Source organism: Myotis lucifugus, unplaced genomic scaffold (assembly GCF_000147115.1).
Source record: "Myotis lucifugus unplaced genomic scaffold, Myoluc2.0 scaffold_8, whole genome shotgun sequence".
Lineage (NCBI taxonomy): Eukaryota > Metazoa > Chordata > Mammalia > Chiroptera > Vespertilionidae > Myotis > Myotis lucifugus.
The window spans coordinates 12,567,809-12,577,629 of NW_005871056.1; the positions used below are offsets into that span (position 1 = coordinate 12,567,809).

The 9,821-nt window shown below is 41.9% G+C and overlaps 1 pseudogene; it reads right to left on the minus strand.

Moving 5' to 3' along the window:
- LOC102420188 overlaps positions 1-7,530 on the minus strand; it is a 10,455-nt pseudogene extending 2,925 nt beyond the window's left edge.
- Between the last annotated feature and the right edge of the window lie 2,291 nt (positions 7,531-9,821).

A 9,821-nucleotide genomic window follows, 5' to 3' on the forward strand; every position in this document is an offset into this window, starting at 1 on the left:
CCTCCCCGCCCTTTCCATCCCCCTTTTCCAGCTTTAGCAAAGCTGCGTGTAGTTCTTGCCCAGCGGTTTGGTTCATTCCTTAGCAACATTGATGGAGAGGATGCCCCGGTGAATCTGCAGCAGAGTTTCTTGAAGCAGCCCAGCCCCCTTGAGCTGTTGGCCAATCGCCCCCCGCCCCCCCTTTTTTGGTGACACCTTGCACAGTAGTCTTGGTAGATCCTCACCCAGTGCTTTTGTAGGCTGCCTTTTCAACCTGACTTGCCATAGAGCAGTGGTTCTCAACCTTGGCTGCACATCTGGGCCCAGAAGTCAGGATTTTAAAAAGATTCCCAGGTGATTCTAATGTGCAGCCAAGATTGAGAACCACTGTCATAGAGGAAAGGAAGGTGAACACATAGACACTAATCCAAAATGGTTGCTCTTAAGTCAAAAGAGGTACCTGTACCATAAGCATCTCTATGAAAGGTCTGAATTCCTAAATTAGTTAATTATTAAAAAAAAAAAAAAAAGTCACCCAGGGCTTAAAAAGCAGGTAGCTGCTTTAAAATAAAATGCAACTTTGATTTATTTATGCTTTCTGACCAGTATTTTAAAATTTGGAATTGATTGGTTAACTAAATCCTTGTCTTTGAAGTACCCGTGTATAGACATTGTTACAAAGCCTGGAGGAGAGAAACTTATGAAAATGTTAGATGTGTTACAGACAAGATTCCTTCAGGAGGTAGATACAGTTTTTTTCCTCCACTGTATATTAGAAGAGTGAGACTCCACTGGGTGAAAAAGGTGAAGGGATAAGAAGTACAAATTGGTAGTTACGAAATAGTTACAGGGGAGTAAAGTTCAGCATAGGAAGTATAATCAATACTGTTGTAATAACTATGGTGTCAGGTGGGTAATTGAATTATCAGGGGATCACTGTGTAAATTATATAATTGTTGAACTACTATGCTTGTATACCTGGAACTAAACCTATATAATAAAGGCCTAATATGCTAAGTGTCCGGTTGTCTGTTCAACCAATCAAAGCGTAATATGCTAAGGCCGCTTAACTGCTCACTATGAGGTGCACTGACCACCAGGGGGCTGACGCTCCGACTGGTAGGCTAGCTTGCTGCTGGGGTCCAGCTGACTGGGACTGAGCGAGACAGGCCCGACACGCCCTGGAGCCCTCCCGTGGTCCCTCCCCGGCTGGCCAACCTCCCACATCCCTCCCTGGCCCCAATCGTGCACCGGTGGGGTCCCTCGGCCTGGCCTGCGCCCTCTTGCAATCTGGTACCCCTCGCAATCTGAGACCCCTCGGGGGATGTTGTAGAGCGGTTTTGGCCCGATTCCCGCAGGCCAGGCTGAGGGACCCCCCACTGGTGCATAAATTTGTGCACGGGGCCTCTAGTATAAAATAATATTGAATGTCAACTGTAATTGAAAAATAAAATTTAAAAAAGTGAAACTTTGTGAGTAGGTGGTAGTTTTACTAGTGTCATGTAACAAAAGATGCCTATAGTTATGATTTTAGCTTAACAATACCTTGTCCTCTACCAACAGAGTTGGCTTGTATTTTTTTGAAATCACACACCCACTCTCTGGCTAGTATGGAAAGATTAAAAAGCTGCTTCTGGTCTGTGGGCGGTAACCTTTTAATTTCTAAAGAGTTTTCAGCTGTTTACAGAGTAGAGCGCTAATCAGCAGCATAGCAAAATTTTAGATCTTAAAAATTCATTAGTATGTGATCTAGATCTGTTATAATTATGAACATTTATTAAGATTTGGCATGGTATGGGTACCCTGTACTATGTGTCTGAAATGAGATTTCTCAGTATTTGCATCTTAAGATAAACGGAAGTACAGTCAGCTGACAGAACGTTGTGACACTTTGAAGTAGTAGAGAGAATCTTTTATGAGCACACACACACAAACTACAGTTTGATGAAGAACCCAGTGATCTGGAGGAGTTGGTGACCACCGTTACTCTAAGCCAGTGGTCGGCAAACTGTGGCCCCTTGAGTGTGGCTCTTCCACAAAATACCACATGCGGGTGCGCACGTACAGTGTGATTGAAACTTCGTGGCCACACTCAAGGGGTCAAAGGGCCGCATGTGGCTCGAGAGCCGCAGTTTGCCGACCACTGCTCTAAGCTGTTTTGTACAAGAATATTTCTCCTTTTCTGTAAGAGTTTTTTATGCCTGTCTTCCATGTACAAAACCTGTCCTGGCTGAGGACTTAAGTTTAAACTCGATGTGGCATTTATGTATCGCTCATTAATCATAAAATACTTACTGAGCTCTTAATTTGTTCCAGGATTTCTTCTAAGGACTGGGCTACAGTGAGGTATCAAAGCAGACAAAGTCCTGCCCTCATTGAGCTTTATTCTGTGTATGTCAGAATGAGGATTACAATAAGCAAATAGACAAGATAATTTCAGATAATGCTAAAAATCAGCGATTAGCAAACTTTTTCTGTAAAGGGCCAGAAAATAAATATTTATGGGCTATATGGTCTCTGTTGCAGCTACTCAACTCTGTTATTTTAGTGTGGAAATGGTCACAGGCAGTACATAAACAAACTTGTCTGTCCTACTTAAACTTGGGACACTGAAATTTGAATTTCATATAATTTTCCCATGTCACAAAATATTCCTTTTGATTTTTTTTCCAACCATTTAAAAATGTAAAAAACATTCTTACCTCATAGGCCATACAAAATCTTGGGGCAAACTGGATTTGGCCTGTGGGCTGTAATCTGACCCTTTGTAGAAAAAGTTTCCTGCCCTGGCCAGTGTGGCTCAGTTGGTTGGGTGTTGTCCTGTGCACTGAAAGGTCGCCAGTGTGATTTCTGGTCAAGGCAACATACCCAGTTTGTGGGTTTGATCCCTGGTTGGGGTTCGTACAGGAATCACCAATCGATGTTTCTCCCATCGATGTTTCTCTCTCCCTCTTCTCTCTCTGAAATCAATAAAAATATATATTTAAAAAAAAGAAAGAAAGTTTTCTCCTCACTAAGGAGAAGATATTTGATGCAAGAGTTTTCCTAGCAGATGAAACAGAAAGTGCAAAGATCTGCAGGTGGAAATGAGCTTCTCCTATGTTCCCCTGCATTGAAGTTCTCCACATACCATGTCATTCTTGCCTTTGTGTCTTTTTTCATTGTGTTGTTCTTAACTAAGTTGTTCTCTTCCTGTCAGATTTTTAAAGTCCACTCGTTATAGAATCTAAGACTTGGAAGAGATCTTAAATCTTAACTTCATACCCAATTGCTTTCCTAAAATGTTCTCAGTGATTTTTTAGCCTGTTTGAACACCTTTTATGACAGAAAATTCATTACTTTGAGGTAGCCTATGCCATTTTCAGATGGCTCTAATTGTTAGAGTGTTCTTCATGTTGTAATAGGATTCATCCTTTCTCTCCTTTCCATGGTGCTGCCTTACATGGAGTAAGCCTGCACTGGGATTGCACCTCATTCCCAGGATTCGGTTCTAAAGTCACTGCATGAGACAAAAATCACATAAGATGAAAGCTATAGTTGAAAATTCCTTACATTGTATAGTGTGCATGTTTTTGTATACTGTATGTAATTGTATGTCATTCTTATGCATGCTACAGACTGAGAGCCACCGAGCTTGACTGCAGGAAGGAGCAAGAGGAAATAAATTATTATATAGATATGTAGGCCTTCAAACATTTTTGCTTTTTAAAACAGCTGTCAAATCCCTATCAGAGTGGGGGAGGGTAGATAATTTTAATGTGTTCCTGCTTCCTTGCAGGGTTTATTTTATTGTATTTTTACATTAAGCCTTTATTACATTAATGTTTATAGATATATTATGAATATTAAATGAGATAATATGTAAGGAAGCACCTGGCACATGGTTAATAAATGCAGGATTTGAATCTAAATTTTTGCTTCATTGGGCTCATTCACACTGTCCTTTGAAAAGTTGTAGAGAAGAACTAGGCCACCTGCTTCCTGTCTTTCCAAATAGGCATTTCCTGTTGTGGCTCTACTGAACATCTGTCACTCTCTATGTCCTAGAGTGTTGGTCACATTTTACCAGAGGTCAGCTAGTAAGTAAAATGGGTATATGATCTCTCAGTTCTGCTACATGACCCTTCAAATATTTGAACACTGCTATTATGTATCTGAAGTCTTCACTTTACTCAGGGCTCATTTCTTTTTCTTTGTTTTGTTAATTCTCACCCAAGGATATTTTCTTCCCCATTGATCTTTCCTTTTTTTTTCTTTTTTAAATATATTTTTATTGTTTTCAAGAGGAAGGGAAAGGGAGAGAGAGATAGAAACATTAATGATGAGAGAGAATCATTGATCGGCTGCCTTATGCACGCCTCCTACTGGGGATCAAGTCCGCAACCCCGGCATGTGCCCTTGACCAGAATCAAACCCGGGACCCTTCAGTCTGAAGGCCGACGCTCTATCCACTGAGCCAAACCAGCTAGGGCTGATTTATAAAAACACACATTATTATTGATTTCAGAGAGGAAGGGAGAGGGAGAGAGAGATAGTAACATCAATGATGAGAGACAATCATTGATCGGCTGCCTCCTACATACCCCTCACTGGGGCTCGGGCCCGCAACCCAGCACGTGCCCTGACCGGGAATCAAACAGTGATCTCCTGGTTCTTATGTTGATGCTCAACCACTGAGCCACGCTGGCCAGGCCTGACTTTCCTTGATTTTAATGGCATTGGTAATTTTGAAAATAACTGATCAGGCATTTTTGTACAGTGTCCTTCAATTGGGATTTGTCTGATGTTTTTCTATGGGGTAGATTGATATAATGTGATTTAGAAAAGAAGACCACAGAGTTAAAGTGTCATTCTTATCACATATCACGAGTACATATTATTGATACGACTTATCCGTGTTATCTGATAAGTTGTATCAACTTACCAGTGTTAATGTTAACCTTGATCACCTAGGTCAGGGGTGGGCAACCCCTGGCACGCGTGCCCAACATGGCACGCCAGTAACTTTTGCTGGCACGCGAAACCCTCTCATAATCTTCCATTTACAATTTTTTTCTTAATGTCGACTTTTTTATTTTTCAGATAAATTCAGTGTAGGTGCATCTTAGATGAATAAATAATTTTACATAACAAGTTATCTTAAAGACCATAGACATGGCTGACTTTGAAATGCAGTTGATTGAATTTCAGAGTAGCTCAATTTGGAAGCAGAAATTTATTGACCTTAGAGTTGACTTGGAAAACATTGAAAAAAAGCGATTAGAGACAGGAGTACCAGAGAGAAGTGTCGAAAATGAATTATTGAGGACTTGGAATGCCATTCCAGAAAATTTTTTCTGTTTAAAAAACTTTGCAATAGCGTTACTCTCCATGTTTTCATCCACATACGCTTGTGAATCTTTGTTCTCAGTGATGAATTTTGTTAAGTCTCGTAATAGGAGTAGCCTGATGGATGAAAGTAGTAGCTCGTGCATATCTCTGAAGGTCACGAAATATAAACCTGATGTAAAATCTCTGTCATCAGTGACGCAGCAGCAAAAGTCCCACTGATAATATCAAACGGAGTCATAAAGTTTTCTGTCGGACTATCACTGTACATGTATACATTAAAAAATAAGTGTATTTTTCATCATCCTATACTGTGTTTTTGTGGCTCGAATGAATTTTATTATTTATTCAAGGTTCTTCACATACGTACACCTTAAGAGATATCAAGTAGGCATAACATGTTCTCAAAAAATTAGGGTTGGCACGCAGAAGAATTTTGAGTCAGAGATTTTGCTGGTTTTGACACGCACTCACAAAAAGGTTGCCCACCCCTGACCTAGGTTGAGGTAATGTTTGTTTTCTTCACTGTAATGTTACCCTTTTGTTCTTCCCTTTTTGTACTCTAGAAGAAAGTCACTATGCACAGCCCACATTTAATGAGTGGTGAGTTATGCTTCACCTCCTTAAGAATGGAATCCTGCCCTGACTGGTTTGGCTCAGTGGATAGAGTGTCAGCCTGCAGATCCAAGGGTCCCAGGTTCGATTCCGGTCAAGGGCATATACCTTGGTTGCGGGCACATACCCAGTGGGGAGTGTGCAGGAGGCAGCTGATCGATGTTTCTCTCTCATTGATGTTTCTAACTCTCTATCCCTCTCCCTTCCTCTCTGTAAAAAATCAATAAAATATATATATTAAAAAAGAATGGAATTCTATCTAATAAAGACAGAATATGCAAATTGACCATCACACCGTCACAAAGATGGTGGTGCCCATAGCCACAAGATGGTGGCGCCCAGTCCCCTCAGCCCCGCTGGAGTTCCCCAGTCCTTTCAGCCCCGCTGGGGGTGGCAGGCACGCAGTGCGGCTGGTCCCGCCCCCAGCTGCCCAGGGCCGCTCAAGGCTCAGGCAACCAGAGCTGGCCAAGGCTTGCGCTGCCGGCAGTGGCAGCAGCAGAGGTGTGATGGGGGCGTCGCCTTCCCCTGATCGCCAGGTCGCCTCCCGCCCCTGAGGGCTCCAGGACTGTGGAGGGGGCAGGCCAGGCTGAGGGATCCCCCCCTCCAGTGTATGAATTTTCATGCACCTGGCCTCTAGTATCTATATAAATTTCTTTGCTCAAATTGTTCCAGCTTTGGTCATTGGGAGCTTTTTCAGTTGGCTCCTGTCTGTCTTTCCTTTGACATACTCTGATGATTGTATGTGAGCACTTTTCTGACAACATAAAATGTTTCAGGCTCATCCTTTATATATCATGCTCTAATCCTATAATTGATCATTTTTCCAAGGAGCCTAGTTCCTTTTATTGGAAACTAGTAGCCTGGTGCACGAAATTCGTGCACATCGAAAGGGAATTAATTAGAGGAATGTAATTTGGACTCACTATCTAATATTAATAATATGTGAGCATGAGGCAATCTGTGTTTCTGAAATTCAGTGACGTGAATTTTAGCTATTACTTTGCCAAATAAATCGAATTTACAGATATCATTTAAAAGAGCATTCAGCTTAATATTAAAAACTCTGGCTACCAAGTCAGGTCTGTTTTCAACTTTTTGCCAGCGTTGTAAATTGTTTGCAATATCTGCCCATTTGGGGTTGCATGTCATGGTTATGAATAAATCGGGCTTGCCATACTTCCTTACAATTGCCATAGCATCCTGATATCACTGCTGCATATTTCTGGGACTACCCTCAGAAGATGATGGAAGTATTATCATTTTACCAATTGGCACATTGTCCTTTTTCAGATCTAGATTTGAGATAATCCATCAAACCACTATATTTTTCAACTCTCAATTTAGATTGGTTGCTTTGATGAAATTTATCTGATTGGTCTCCATTTTTTAATATAAATCCACGATAAATTGTTGAGTTAATTTTCCTGCATTTAAAATAGGATTGAACGTGTCCCGCACAGAGAGATGAAATCCATAATACTGCATTTGTGTGACTCATGTCCTTACATTTTGTCTAGTATTATTGTCGATCACACTGTCGTCTCTGAGTCTTAATGCAATATCTGTTCTCCAGCCTTTTTTACCATGTGGAAAAAGAATGGGGTACATCATCGCATCTAACGTAGGAACAGGATATTGATTTGTTTCATTTTAGTGGCATTTGGATTATTGGGATCTGGTTTACAATGAATGAGCAAGTCCCTTTCAAAAGGAGGTTCTCCATCTTCGTTTCTGAATATGACAGCAACCTCGACTACACAGGGAGAATTATATCTACCTGGGTCACTATTGCAATCATATTTAATCACCATTGTTACCTCCGTGGGAGCAATACCTTTTGCTGCTGCTTCAGATTGGGCTTCCTTTTCTACCTCATGTAGCATCTTGTACGATTTTCATTCCACCACAACTATGTTCGAGGATTGCATCCTCATGTACTCCATTTTCGCTGAGAAGGCAGTTCCTACCGGTATTGGTAGTACTTGTTGATGACTGTTCTCTCAACATATTCTGTCGTCGCCACTGCCTTCTTTCAACTTCAAAGGCACGTTTGTCTTTAGACATTTTTTGTCAGTAATGCCGGTGTTTTTCGGCATCAGAGCGACGTTTTTCCAGTAGCTGGTGTTCAGATACATCCTGTCGCAGGCACCGCCTTCTTTCAAGATTACACGCACGCTGTTCTGCAGACACTTTCTGTCGATAACGCCGGCATCTTTCAGCTGCAAAGCTACGTTGTATCAACAGTTGTTCTTTAGACATAGTCCCACCTCTCTACTGTCATGGTCTGAGATGCAGGTGAATGAGAGTCCTGGCTATCAGGCCGCTGAGAGCTGTCTGACCAATGGCTCATTCTGGCTGATTCTGTGGGGGGTGGGACTTCCTCCTCCCTGCTGTCAGTTTCCATAGCTGTGATGAGGAAGCTGGGGTGACAGAGGGAGCCGCGCCCTCCAAGATGCCCTCTCTCTCTCGCTCTGCTCTATGTCCAGCGGTCTCCTGCTCTGACAAGTCCTCCAAACCTCCCGCTCTCCGCCGGCAAGATCCCGGGAGCCTGCGGGCATGGCTAGGTGCAGGTGGCCGCGCCTCCCTGACCAGCGAAAGTCCCGGGAGCCCACGGGCGTGTCTACGGCCTTGCCTCCTGGGGCCAGCGAAAGTCCCGGGAGCCTGCGGCTGTGCCCGCCGTTGCCTTCTGGGGTGCTTGACACCTGCGTATGCAAATTAACCACCATCTTTGTCAGATAATTTGCATAGTCACTCGGATTGGCTGGTGGGCGTGGCTGGTGGGTGTGGCTGGCGGACGTGGCTTGAGCGTAGCTTGAGCATAGCAGAGGTGTGGCTAATTTGCATGTTTCTCTTTTATTATATAGGATGGTATCAGAAACTATGGTCTGGGTGCTAAGTGTGCTAGTTGCAACTAGAGTATTGTTGCTTCTAGGCCCTCTGAGTGAGTTAGCAAAGAGATATATGTGTATATTAACCTATGTGTACACATATATCTATAAATAGTTCTGTATGTAACCATTTGTCTCTATAGTAAGCTAAACATGAATTCATACTGATGTGTCCAACTCTAATTCCTTAACACATTGATCATTCTAGCTTCCTCCATTTTACCAGCAAGAAATTTGGCCATTCATTTACTTAATTTTTCAATTCCACTATAGATCATATACATGGTTTTAGAATGGTTAGTATGTGCCCCTGTGGGAAACAACTATATTAACTAGAGTACAGTGCTTGTGGATCCTTCTTTTTTGCTTTAGTCTTATAGACTCTGCTCATTTCCAGCATTACCTAGGTTAGCACTATATTCTTCCACCTCCTTTGTGAGGTTGTGTCACATTTGCATTACATTTAGATTGTTTCATCACATTCTGCATTCTCTGCGGAGATCCCTTTACTTCTTAAATTATTACTTAAAATTTTGCATACATTGTTTATTCTTTGTGCTTTAAAGTTATATGGGTTTTGACAAACTTCGTTTAAAAAATATTTTTATTGATTTTTTAGAGAGAGAGAGGAAGAGAGAGAAACATCAATTGGCTGTCTTCTGCAGGCCCCCTACTGGGGATCGAGCTGGCAACCTGAGCATGTGCCCTGACCAGGAATTGAACCAGCAACCTTTTGGTGTACAGGACAACTCTCAACCAACTGAGCCACACTGACCAGGGATATAAACTTTTAATATATTCACCATTACAGTATCATATGGAATAGTTTCACTGCTCTAAAAAATTTGTGCCTCACCTATTTAACTCCCCCCATGCCAGCCCCTGGCAACCACTGATCTGTTTACCGTCTATACAGTATTGCTTTTTCCAGAATATCAAATTTTATATTATTTTTAAATTTATTGATTTTAGAGAGAGGAAGAGAGAGAAACATCACTTTGTTGTTCCACT